Source organism: Ambystoma mexicanum, chromosome 5q, assembly GCF_040938575.1.
Source record: "Ambystoma mexicanum isolate Mex_15411 chromosome 5q, UKY_AmexF1_1, whole genome shotgun sequence".
Lineage (NCBI taxonomy): Eukaryota > Metazoa > Chordata > Amphibia > Caudata > Ambystomatidae > Ambystoma > Ambystoma mexicanum.
This window is the reverse complement of record NC_090933.1, coordinates 346,339,071-346,352,614: the sequence shown is the minus strand read 5'-3', so window position 1 is coordinate 346,352,614 and position 13,544 is coordinate 346,339,071. Positions and strand designations below refer to the sequence as shown.

Here is a 13,544-nt window from a genome sequence, read left to right as displayed (position 1 = left end):
TGACGAAAGTTAGATGCAAGTGTCTGGAAGCTTCTAGGATAAGATCATGCTCGACGAGAGCTTCCGTCAAGCAATAAGGTGGTGGGTTGTTCGTGCTCATCTGTCCGGGGACGTGGATTTCCAGACCCCTTCGCACCAGGAGACGGTAATGATGGCGCCTCCCTGGAAGTCTGGGGAGCTCACACTGGAAGTCTTCACCCAAGAGGCCTGTGGCTGCCGGAGGAGAAAACGTTGCACATCAACGTGCTGGAGCTGCGGGCAGTGTTTTTGGCCCTAAAGTCCTTCCTCCCGTCCCTCAAGGGCAAGGTGGTTTGGGTCTTCACGGACAATACCAATGTTAGGGAGAATTCTCTGTTTAGGCTGAATTTCCTAACCTAGTGAGTCCCACAGCAGCTTTGCTGGATTTTTGGGGTTTATTTTTTTCTCCTGCCGAGAGTGAGACTCTTTTACCCTCACTCTTGGGCATGATTTGAGTGCGTTTCTTTGAATCTGGATGTGTTTAATGGGCTATGGGGTCTTTTACTCCATAGGGCTTCATGTGTTTTTGTGATGTGTGTTACACAGCACCCTCAGTGCAGTGACACAGGGGTGTCCTAGTAAATCCCCCAGTATAGACTCCATACCCTGGGACTGACTACTGTCTCCCAGGGCATGTAAAGTCACCATTGACTTTACTAGTCTTAAATTCTGAACAGAACCAGTACAAACCATCATATTGTGGACGAACTGGCTGGGGCAATTCAATTGCCCCAGGGTCTGTTAGTCGAGGGGGCACGTCTCCGTCCCCCCCTGATCGAGTTTTGGCTGGTGGCAGTGGATACTACTTTTTATATTCAACCGCGAATATTTTCCTATGGGATTTCATATTGTTTTAGGCTACTATCTTTATTTAATTATTTACGGTAGCCTCGAACATACCGCTTGTTTATTTAATTAATATGAATTCTCCGGTTGTTTTTTTGCCAAAACTTGATTCTAAAATGGCGTTTGTGTTCCCTTCTGTGACTCCAACCCAAGTTGAGCCCTTTGTTCCACTTTTTGGCGGGCTTCTCCACAGAAGCCCTCCACAGTGGTGCCACTCTGCCTGGGGTACTTAGGAGGGGTGGAGGGGGATTTAGGCACCCTGGACTGAGTTGCATAGGCAACTCAAGTCGCACTCCGTCCTGATTGGCCCAAGTGGTGAGCCGCCTGGCTCACCACTTAGCATGTGTGAGTGACAGCTAGGCTGAGTGAATGGGGGTTTTCTGCATAAAAGCAGGGCTTTGAGGACTGGAACTTGAGAAGTCGCCACAAGACCTAAGAATCCGACGAGGGAGAAGCTGAGCCGACCTGCCACGACACCACCACCACCACCGGTGGAGCCCTGCTGGACCGCCTCACCACTTTTCCCAACAACAGAGGAGATCTCCCGCCGGAGAGTCTTCTTCCTTTGACTGGTGGGGATAACCAGTTTCACCGTCTTTTCGCCTTCCCGACGTACCTCGTGGTCGCCTTGCCTGTGCCAAGCACTACGGCAACCGGGATACCACGTTTTACCACGACTGCGAAACAAAGGTACCACCTTTAACCAGAAAACTCTGCGGCTGGTTTCTTCCCTGGTAGTGCAACGACCTTCATCTTTCCTCCAAGTCGAGATCTTCTCTTCCCCTGGACGACAAGACTTGCACCCACTACCAGGAACAACTGCCACCACTGGAGGATCCTTCCCACTTAAGGTACTGTGTCCCGCCTGGCTTCCCTTGCTACCGACTGTACGGGGTAGATTTAGTCCCCGGCTTTCGAACCTGGGTTAGCCTGGGACACCCTGGCTAAACTTTCCTAAGCCTCTCTAAACTCTTTTTGAACTCTCTGCAAGACTTTCTAAGCCTAGTGTAACTGTGTGATCCTGGGCGCATTTGTGCTCTGCTCTCTAAGAGTGGGCCCAGCCTTTGGACTTTGGCTCACCAGTGACGTTTGCTCTTCTGCCTTGCTAACAGTGTTCCTGAACCTTAGAGTGGTGTACCTTTCCATATCCTGTCTTTTTCCCTCCCTTTCTCACAAACTTATTGGAGTGCAATCTAGTTAAGCGCTCACCTCTGTATGAAAATAAGTGGTGTTTTACTGTGACTTATCTGATAAGGAAAAAGGGGTGTACATATTACAATAGTAACTGTGTTTAGAATATTTTACAACAAGAGTGCTGGAGAATGCTAATAACAGGACTGTTTGGCACATTGGTGGATTCTGCAGCTTCGGAAGGAAGCGATACCCGGCCACACGCAGCAGATACAGAAAAAGAAATGCAAATAAGCTCTTGAGGGGGGAGGGATTTGGGGAGCAGTAACGTGCGTTAATTGATGTTCATAAGTCTGTTGTAAATAATGCTGCAAGTTTGGTTTGTATTGTTTATTGGTTTCCAAAATAATAAAAACTATTTAAAAAAAAAAGAGTGCTGGAGTGTTTCAAACCGTATGTTTTTAAATAATTATATACTTTGATACCCAAGTTCTGGTCAGTGTTTGCTTGTATTATTGTATCTGAGTGCCTATTTTGTATACTTTGCATACTGCCTAACTCTCTTGAGAGAAATCTGACTGCTCAGCCACAGCTACCAGGTAAATCTGGGTGGTGCAGACTGCTACCAAGTGGGTTTACTGCCAACACCTGTAGTCTTAAATCTTTTGCAGTGTTCCCTAAGGGAACTGCACAGGTTTCTGCCTAACAACCAACACAAGGTTTTACATCAGGAAGCAGAGGGCACCAGATCCCTGGTGCGCTCCAAAGAAGCACAGGACCAATGGCACTGGGCCGTCGCTCAGGGGGATGTTCCTCATTCCTTTTCATCTGACAGGACTGAAGAACACTGTCACTGACTCTCAGCAAGGAATTACGCTCTTGCCACGAGTGTGAACTTTGGCAGGACCAAGTGGATCATCTGTTCCGCAAATGGGATAATCCCCCGATCGATCTGTTTGCGATGGCGATGAACACCAAGTGCTGGAGGTTCGCCAGCAGGTTTCCCCAGCCGGGAAACATGGGGGGGACGCAATCTAATTTGCCTGGGACGGCCTGTTTCTGTATGCGTTCCCTCTGTTGCCGTTGCTTCTTAGACTCCTCAATCAATTCAGACGGTCCCGGTGCAGGATGATCCTCGTCGCATCAGCATGGCCGAGGCAGATCTGGTACCTGGACCTTCTCAGCATGCGAATGTCCCCTCCAATCAAGCTTCTGGTGGTCGTAGATATTTTCGCCAAGGAAGGAGGTTCAATTCTTCACCACGACCCATGATCGCTGAACCTGAATTCCTGGCTCCTGCAGCATTAGAGTTCGGGGGCTACGGTCTCCCAGCAGATTGCAAGTAGGGGCTTGCCAAGGCCAGAGCATAGTCTACTCTAAAATGCTACGGACATAAATGGAAGCGGTTTTGTCATTGGTGCTGTGCACAGAAGATCGATCCTCTACGAGTCACGGCTCCGCAGGTACTACAGTAATTGCTGTCATTGGCCAAAGAAGGACTGGTTCATGCCTCCATCAAAGTGCATCTGGCGGCTATCTCCCGCTACACCAGATCTCCAGGACGGTCGTCGTTGTGCTCACACAATTTGGTTAAGGAGTTTGTCAAAGGACTGTTACGTTCGTTCCCGCCGGTGAAGGCTCCAGCCCCGGCGTGGGAACTCAATGTGGTGCTGACTAGGCTTGTGGGCCCGCCATTCGAACCTATGCAGACAGTTCCACTGAAATTCTTGTCATGGAAGACAGCGTTCCTCGTGGCCATCCCCTCTGCACGACGAGTGAGTGAGATTGTCCCTGTCCGGTAAGCCACCTTATTTGACTTTTCACAACACAAGGGTGGTGCTGTGGACACACCTCTCCTTCATGCCCAAGGTGCGGTCGGACTTTCATCTAAACTTTTGGTGTTGCCTCTGTTTTTTCCGATGCCTTCGTCGCCGGCTGAAAGGGCTTTGCACTCTGGATGTGGCTAGAGTGCTGAAGTTCTACGTGGACCGATTAGAGTTTTCGGAAGACATTTTGTGTAGTTTGGCCCTGTGAAACATGGGAAGGCCCTCTCCAAGGCTTCCTTTTCCAGGTGGCTCTCCGGCTGCATCACCCATTGTCACCGGTTGGCAAACAGACTGTTGCCTAGCCGTCCAAGAGCTCATTCGACCAGAGCGATCGCTGCAACCACGGCGTACCTGTCTGGTGTGCCCCTGCTAGACATCTGCAGGGCTGCTACACTTGTTGAGATTCTACTGTGTCGACAGGACTTCCAGGGAGGAGTCCGGAGTCGGCCAAGCAGTGCTGCGCAACCTGTTTGCTTAAAGGTGAACCTGGTGAGGAGGTAAGATATGCTTATGTTGAGCCTTGCCACCACCTGTGGTTGTGCATGTGTGTACTGCTTTATTCTTGAGCTTGTGAATCCATGCCAGACCCCATTCTGGTCTGGCATGGATTTACATATGAACCCTCCTGCCTGCCCCTTTGTGGCTCTTCTCTTGGTCCTACTGCCACTTTACGTGCTACAAAATCTGAAGATGGCTGCAAGAGCAAGGGCTTAGGTAGTGGGTAGTCATTGGATGGGGGGCAGTATGACCCAGAGCTCAGTGATTGGTTGTTCGGAGAAAGAAATGAAATTGATTTTATTCTTTACCAAGGATTCCCAGCCTTATGGGTAATATTCATGAGCATGTGAATCCTTGCCAGACCCATACTGGAGCACAACAGTTACAGGTAAGTAACTTGTTCCTTCTGCCCGTCTCAGGAACTGGTCTTCCTAGGGGCGCGTTGGAACACTAGCATTCAGCAGGTGTTCCCCACGCCCAATATGCTGATGTCCCTCTGCAAGGCAGTGGGGCACTTTCTGGCCACCTCGACCACCTCAGCATGGCGGTTCCAATACTTTTTCGGCCTAATTGCCTCCTGCGTACTGATTGTACAGCACACCCGTCTCAAGATGAGGTGATTCCAGCTCCACGTGGCACCTAATTGGGTTCAGGAGCCGAGGTCCCAGTCGGACAGGATCCCAATACCATGCCTCCTTTTGTCCGATCTTCGCTGGTTGCTGATGGATGGCAATGTGTCAGTGGGATCCCCCTTCACCCGACCGGAGCCTACCTTGGTGGTGACGACTGACTCCTCTTTTGGGCTGTGGGGACTACTTTGCAGGGCTATGTGATTCATGGTGCATGATCAGGACGGAAGCCCTCCCACATATCTGCTCAAGCTCAGGGCAGTGGGCCTTGCCCTCAAGGCATTTTTGCCCTAATGAGGGAGAAGTCGGTTCTGGTCAGGACTGTCAATTCCACTAAAATGTTTTACCTGAACAAGCAGGGTGGCACACGTCCCCGCCCCCCACTCTCCCTTTACTCTGCATGGAGGTGGATTCAATCTGGGAATGGGTCCTTACAGAGAGGATTTGGATTTCTGCAGTCCACCTGCTGGGTCACATCAATGCATAAGCGGATCAGCTGAGTCGCTTGGGCTTCAGCACCTACGAGTGGGATTTGCATGACTCCTTGTTGCCCCTGTTCCAGCATTGGGGGTTCATGGACCTGGACTTGTTTGCATCTCCCCTGAATGCCAAGTACCCCCAGTTTGCCTCATGGGTAGGTCAGGGGTCACTGGAAGACGCCTTCTAGATCTGCTGACATGGCCGCAGGTGTTGCGCATTTCCGCCCACCCCTCTGCTCCTGCAGCCCCTCCTCAAGTTCCGGGCTTCTGTTGGCTGCAGCCTCATCCTGGTTACTCCCCACTGGCCCCTGGTTTTCGGATCAGCTGCAGTTGTGCTCCCTGGGTGTCTATTTTTCGATCCCCAACAGGGGCTTCCTGACAAGCTGGGTGGGCAGTGGAATATCTGGACCCGACTGAACTGGCCCTGGCAGCCTGGTTCCTGATCAGCTGACGCTTTAGCATGGTTAATTTTCAGATGACAACTGGGACATCATTCAGCAAATCGGGAGGCCCTCGACTCGGTCCCAGTATGAAAGCAAATGGACTACACCATTGTAAGAGCGGATGGAGAAACTTGAAGGTGGTGGGGTCGCCTTCATTGCCAAGGCTAGCCTAGCTATGAGTTACCACTGCCCCTTTGGTCAAATCATGCAAACTTATCTCAGTTAAATTAGCCACCTCTAAAACTAGGACCTTAACTATCCACTTAATATACCAATCTCCTGGCCCTATTGGCTCATTTGTGGAGGATATAAACACCATACTGTCAAACAAGACTAAACCCACATCTCAAATATTACTGTTAGGCGAATTTAATCTAGGATTCCTAGACCCCAATGACCTTCCTGCCAAACTACTGCCTGACTCACTAACTGATCTAAACTTCTCTCAAAGAATTGTCCAACCGACCCACGAGAAAGGCAATATTAGATGGGGTGGCAGACTACAACTGTGAAACCTCCATCACAGCCATCAAACCCCAGAGTTGGTCAGACCACTTTTTAATCTCCTTTACCATCTGCACCAAGCGGCCAGCCAACAAACCTAAAAGTATGCTCCCACCCCTTCTAACCAGAAACAAAATAAACATCACTTCCGACAAGCTGATGCCGATCGTGCTGCCCCCCTAAATGCTTCCAAATCTCCAGACCCAGCAGAACTTGTCAACTTGTACAGTAACACTATGACCCAAGCCCTCAACTCCATCGCACCACTTAAACTTCAAATCCGTAAACCGAATGCTCACCTTAATACTTGGTTCACCCCTCATCTGAAAGCCCTTAGACTAGAAAAAGGAAATTTGAAGCCATCTGGAAAATCCTGCCCTCTAAAGAAAACAAAGATAGGGTGAACAAACTAACCACTAACTATAAAGCTGAGATCATTATAACTAAACAAGAATCCTGTAACGATGTGATTCAGAAGGCCAGTTCTAACACAAGGAACTTTTTGTAATCCTGAGGGAATTATAATCACCAATAGCCCCAGATGACTCTTGCCCAAAAAATAAAGAATGGTGCACAGACTTTCAAAATGCTCTCTAATGAAATCGCTTCGCTCCAAAAGAAAATAGCAGCCAAAAGACTCAACCTTCCCAAATCAGACACAACTCTGAAACTTCAAAATAACCCTACCAAACTTCAAGAATTCAAATTTGCCCAAGTTACCATCCCCGAGGTAGAAAAGATTCTTGCCTCCCTTAAACCGTCAAGATGCCAAGGCGACTCATGCCCGGCCCAAATAATCAAAGAAGCAGCTAGAGATCTTGCCCCATTTATCAATAAACTTTTAAAAATGCTTCATTCAGAACATGTCAGGTTCTAACTAACCTTAAGGATGCGTGGGTTCTGCTCCTACTCAAGAAAGCTTCTCTAGACCGAACTATCTCCACTAATTACAGGCCTATAACGACTGTCCCCTTCCTTCTTAAAATTATTGGTAAACCGGCTTACCTCAAAATACAGCAATATCTTGAGTTTAACAATCTTTTAGGTCTCAGAAAATCAGGCTTCAGGCTGCTCCACGGAACTGAAACTGCCTCGATCGATCTGAAACTGCAAATTGATCAAATGAAAGATAATAGAGAATGCGCACTGCTCCTATTACTAGACCTCTCGACTGCCTTTGATTTCGTAGACCATGACATTCTATGTGAACACCTCTCAATAGCAGAAAACTTCTCTCAAGAAGCTGCCGACTGGATCAAATCCTTTCTAAGCAACCGATCAATGATAGTCTTCTCTTTGTCTGCGGCTGCAGACCCTACCCCTATTACATGCGGAGTTACGCAAGGCTCGTGTGTCTCCCCGACTATGTACAACGTTTTTACCAAGCCCCTGTTTGACAAATTGGATCATCTAGGTGTCATCTACCCAAACTACACAGATGACACCCACATACTTATACCACTCTCGGAACACTGACGCCGACCTTGCTCTACTAACAATCTCTCTCAAGGCATGGATGGCATTTCACAGCCTCTGCCTGAATGATAAGACCGAAATCCTAATACTAGGTGTCTTCACAAACCTCAAAAAGCTTGACGCCAAATACTCCTCCTTTAGTATTGATTGCAACATTATCAAAACTGCTAAGGAAACGAAGACTCTGGGGTTTTTACCTAGATTGCACTCTGACCCTTCGTAAACAAGTAAATGCGACAGCCTCTGCCATGTCCTACACTTGCAAACTTACACATGCTTGCAAATCTTACCTCTCGACAAATAGCTGCATCATATTAGCAAGAGCGTTAATCCTGTCTAAACTGGATTACTGCAACGCTTTATATGCAGGTGCCAACAAACAAATCCTAAATAAACTCTATAGATATTACAAAATAATGCTCAGAGCTGCCTTGAGCATCCCAAGGAGAGATCATATCTCGGAAAGTAGAAGGAATGATAAATGGCTCTCCTTCAAGGACAGGATCCTCTACAAAATAGTCTCAATCACGCACAAATGCCTCAATAATGCCGCTCCACAGTACCTAAAAGATAAAATCTTCTCAAAAACCTCATCTCAACCTATTAGGACTGCCAACTCCTTCTGCATCACAGTCCCATGTTTCAAATTAAAGAGTTGGGGTAACAGCTTCCCTGTCTTAGCGGCTCAAGTCTGGGGCGCCCTCCCTCTTCACTTGCGTTCCACTCAGACCTTTCAAAGCTTTAGGTCCAACACTGAAAAATGGCTATCCATGAACTACACCCCTCACTGAAGCATCTAGAGCGCCTAGATTCTGCTACCTATGTCTCTTGATTATGCACTTGTCCCTTGCCCTCTGTAAATTCTGTGTTTCACATATGCTTGTCTGCCCTAGTTACTCTGTTTAACTTGCCTTGTTTATAGCCTATATCCCCACTCTCTTGCCACTTACGTATGTATCCAGGTCACACTTTTATGACCTAATTGTATGTATCAAAAGAAAATTCTTCACATTTAAGCTGTCTTGTAATGCGCCCAAATACCCTAGGATGTGGCGCGCTTGATAAATCAATAAAACAGACTAGGTTCTGCCCTTGTCACCTGTCCTCTGGATGACATACTCTTTTTCAGCACACCTGCCTCGTTCTGGAGTTCATGTGGATACTTAATGCATGTATTTGGTAGCCAGGAGTGATGGAAATTGGGTGTTAGTTTGCCGGAGAGGAAGGATTGGCAGAGGGCTTCTTAAGGAGGGAGTGCACAAGGAGTGCCTAAGGGTGAGGTGAAGATTCTAGTGGCAAAAGAGTGATTGCAGAAATCTGCCAAAGCTGGAGCAAGGGTGTCGATGTGGACCTTCGTGGTTCTGGAGGAGCAGGGGGAGCATCTGCTTTGACGAGAGTTTCATAGATTGGACTTGTCTAGAAACCTTGCCGGGAGTGAACAAGGGAGTAGGAGGAGACGGGAAGAGGCAATATGGCCTGACCGGGGTCCTGGAATGGTATAGGAAGAGGGCGAGGAGATGGTGGAAGAGGAGAGAGTGGACAGGATGTCCTGTGTTTTAGTGGTGAAATGAGATGCCAGAGCCTTGCAAAGGGCCTGGGAGGGAACATGAGAGGTGGAGACTGCAGCAGTGTTTGCCAGCGCCTTGAGTCTGTATTGGCGGCAGGCAGGGCAGTTTGTCAAAGGATGAGCCTGATGCCCTCCACTTCCTTTTAGTCCCCCTACATTTGTGCTTAATGGTGGCAAGTTCGGAATTGTACCAAGAGTTGCATTTGGATGCGAGCTTCAAACGGATCCTCATGACAGGGGCAGGGACATCCAGAGTGTTGGCGATTGAGATGAATTTTGGAAAGGGTTGTGTGAGTCAGCTAAAGGTTTAGGTGCAGGAGGAGAGAAAGTAGCGTTGAAAGCCTCCACTGACACACGCTTCATTGGCTGAAGAGCCTAGGGTTCCTGGTTGCGTCACCTGTGATGGGTGGACTGTGTGGTCTGACAACTGTCTGGACCAGAGATCCCTGAATTGTGAAAGCCAAAGACATTGTGAAATAATCCAAGAAGGAGCACTGTGTATGAACTGTTAATGCAACCTAGAGTGAGTGCCAAGTTGGCCTGGAGTTGAGTTAAACATTGAAAGACTGAGACCCGTATTGGTTGCTACGTTGAAGTATTGGGGAAGGTAACCCTGAGACTTAATGAACTGCAAATGCTGTCTTGAGAACAGAGCCTCAAGGCCACTCTACCTTTTGAATTGTGTTGCCTTGAACTTGGGGAATGCAACCCCGAGGATTTTGTGGAACTATAGTGCCTTGAACTTTGTAAAGGTGATTTTGAGACTTTTGTGGAATCTTCTTAAACTTGGGGAAGGGGGAGCTAAAGAAGAAGCTGAGCGCTGAACACCATTTCTATTATTGACATCTCTGCACATTGTTTTGCTTTAGTTGTGAGGGCAACAATAGGTTTTGGACACACAAACTTTTAAGTTGAACTCTTTGACTCAGTCTTTCCTTAGTTTCGTTCAGGTAGGGAAATCTCACCTTCGCATAGGGCAAGTTAGGCATTCTACCATCCTGCCATTTGAGTTAATACTTTACTTTGAACATTGCATCTGTTGTCTGTCTTGCTTCATGATGCCTTCGCAGTGGATAGCCAGTACATCATTGGTTCTGCGGGGCCTTCACATCAGATTGCTATGGAAAAAGATGGAACTGAGATTGCTGGGCATGGCGCCTCAATATATACTACCCCCGGCATCATGTCGGCACCTAGAGGTGTTGAATGGAGCTGCACTGTGCCCACTGGTCGCAGACAAGTTTCAGAGAAACAGCTGTTCCGTGGATAGGATATCATAGATGAGCAATCCGGGGCAGGATCATCCATGAGAAAAAACATTACCAAGAGGTAAGTAATTTGTTCTTCAGGGCCTGATGATTTTGTGGAGGACATTATTTTGTCGGTTAGGCACTTCACTGATCCAGTTATTAAAGTAGCAGTGTTTTTGAATATTGTCATCCTGGATGAGCACCCTTTGGAGACTGGGGATTCCTTTCGAGTCTTTGTTCTCGTAGGCCCTGGCGTTTATCCTCAAAAAGAGGGTTAATCGAAGGCAGCCAGTATCTGGCTGAGATCTGTGAGGGGTAAGAAATGCAGGACGGACACAAAGTTGTATTTTTTTGAATGTTTGCCATTTTATTAGAGCAAAAGTGGGGTGAGATGAACAACTATCTGGCCCTATCCTTATTAGTATGTCCCTACCTAGCAAACTAAAGAAAAGGTGTCCTAGTGTCCAAATGTATCGGACCCTAACACTAATAGATAAAACCAAAGTATACAAGGTAAATGTATCTGACTTCAGTGCAACAGAACAGTGCAAAAGTTCAAACTTGTGGCGTTTTCAAAGGACTCCTTGTGACCAGGGTTTGGCTCCCTTCCCCTGAATCAATTCAGCTAAACCCTTGAAAAAGTTCTGTTGCAACAAAGTTTTGTTCAGTTCAACATAAATGTCTCTTCTAGCCAATGCATCTTTCCACTTGGTAAAGTAAATGTCTTTGGCATAACACTTGTTCATAAACAAAAGCAATTGTTTCCTTCACACCGTATCCTTCCCCGGATGTAAAGGAAATATTAGAATAACATTTTTCTTCCAGGGGAATAATTTTGTCAGGATAGCACAGCAACGGTCTCTTATGATGCAACAGTTTGTCAGGATGATAAAGTTAACAATTTGTTTTCACAGCACGTTTTAACCAAAACCACATATCAAATAAATACAAATGTTTATTTCCTGGTTTGCTCGCCTGCCAGGAAGATTAATTTCTACTACTGGTCTCTTCTGTGAGTAGCAATCTTTGTTCCCAGGTTTCCACACCGTTATCCCAGGTGGGGCGGGTTGAACAATGATTGCCTATCTTTACAGTCTCTCGACTGTTGGCAATATGGGTTACAGGGTTAGGGGCTTGCCCTTTTATTTCCTTTTTAGCCTCTTGGTGGTTGTCAACTTTGGTAAATCTTTAACCCACATTGCTGTATCAAAAAGCAAAATTGTGCCATTTTTGCCATGTTTCACTTGCTCAGTATTGAAAAGTACAAACACTTGAAAAATATCACACCTAAATGATTGCGCAGCCCTAAGCGAATGGTAAATGTCCTATTCAAATTGAATGTGTAACTGGACAACAAATGCAGTGAAACAAAGAATCCAAAGCAATAGATTCTTCAGTCAGAAAAACGCTGTTGAGACAGATTTTGTGAATTGATGCAAAAACAAGACTGCCGACCCGTGTTTCGACCCAAAACAACGGGTCCTTTTCAAGGCAAGACGTATGTTATTCAAACTGAGTTGGAAAACCCAAGCCCTCCTTAGGGGCAGATATATGGGCCAATTCTAAAGTAGTTGATTCTACTCAAGAATATAAGCGGCAAATAACTGAAGCAGTCTCCGTTACTGATAGATTGTGGTACATTCCCAGAACATGGGCGTTTGTTCAAACGTTGCAACTGTAAATTCAGGGGCTGGTTCCCCACTGTGGCCAGAGTCCAAACGCTTCACGAAATCCGTGTTGTGCCCTATGACTCCATCCAGTGAGCGAGGGATACCTTGGTTTAAAATGAATTCCTGTGGATGTTCCCTCAATGGCAATCTTGGATTAAATGTTTGCTACCTTATTTTTTTCTTTGCCTGCTGTACATCATTAAGCATAATTCGTAGTGGTCACTTGGCTCTGTCTTTAATATATGGTAACAAAATGGTACATTCTCGGAACTTGTCGCAGGAAGGTTCTGTCAGTAAACCAGAAATGAAATGGTATCCAACGGAATTTGAGAAATGCTCAACATTTTAACAGTCGGCTATTTGCTAAATTGAAGAATAACGAAAGTTTTAACTTGGGCATATTAGTTGAACCTTGCAATTTTACAGGTGTTTTTGTAGGTTGTATTAAAATTGCTAACACAAATGTATTGCTGCTAAACACAAGCATTGTTTTGATGCACAGGTACACCGAAGTAAGGCATTGTAAAAAGTTTAGTACTGAAATATAAAAACTGGTTAAGATCAAAAAGATACCAATTATTGCACAAAGACTCTGAATGTATGCTAGCAGCCCTTTCGGTGGACCAATCCAACAATTTTCTGCAAATTAATGATCTAGGTGGTCAGGAATATATGCTTTTAAATACTGTGCCAGAGGAAAAATGGGCAGCACATTTTTAAAAAAAAGTATATGCACCTGTAGATGGGAATCCTCGTTCGTTTGACTCCTTAGATAACACCAGATGGGAACTGGATTTCACAATGGAGGACATATTAGAATGTTGGTCAGCATATTAAACCTTTCAGAGCTCATGCCCTGGATTGGGTATCCAACTTTACATTAAATCAAAACCCTGGTTTTAGGGCTTGTCTTTTGTTCTACCTATTTGAGCAAATCATTCTTACTTGCTTGACTGCCACACCTGGAAGGTTTCTCATTTATTTCTGATCTTTAAAAAGGGATCGGAGCGAGCCAAAATATATCGTCCCATTGCTCTACTCTAAGTGTGGAGAAGTTTTCTCTATCCTATTACTAAGGAATTTACAATCTTGGGCTAAGCTTTCAGGTAGGTGTGACCCTAGGCGGCAGTCTGGCAACAGCCTTGAATGGTTTTCTTATTTCTCCTTCAAGAAGGTTTTGGTAAATAAAGGCAGCCACTGTACTTGG

The 13,544-nt window shown here is 46.3% G+C and overlaps 1 protein-coding gene across 5 annotated transcripts in view; it reads left to right on the top strand.

Annotated features, from left to right (window-relative positions):
* Nucleotides 1-13,544, top strand: part of CEP192 (centrosomal protein 192) — a 2,773,731-nt gene that overhangs the window by 1,306,864 nt on the left and 1,453,323 nt on the right. The window lies entirely within an intron of this gene.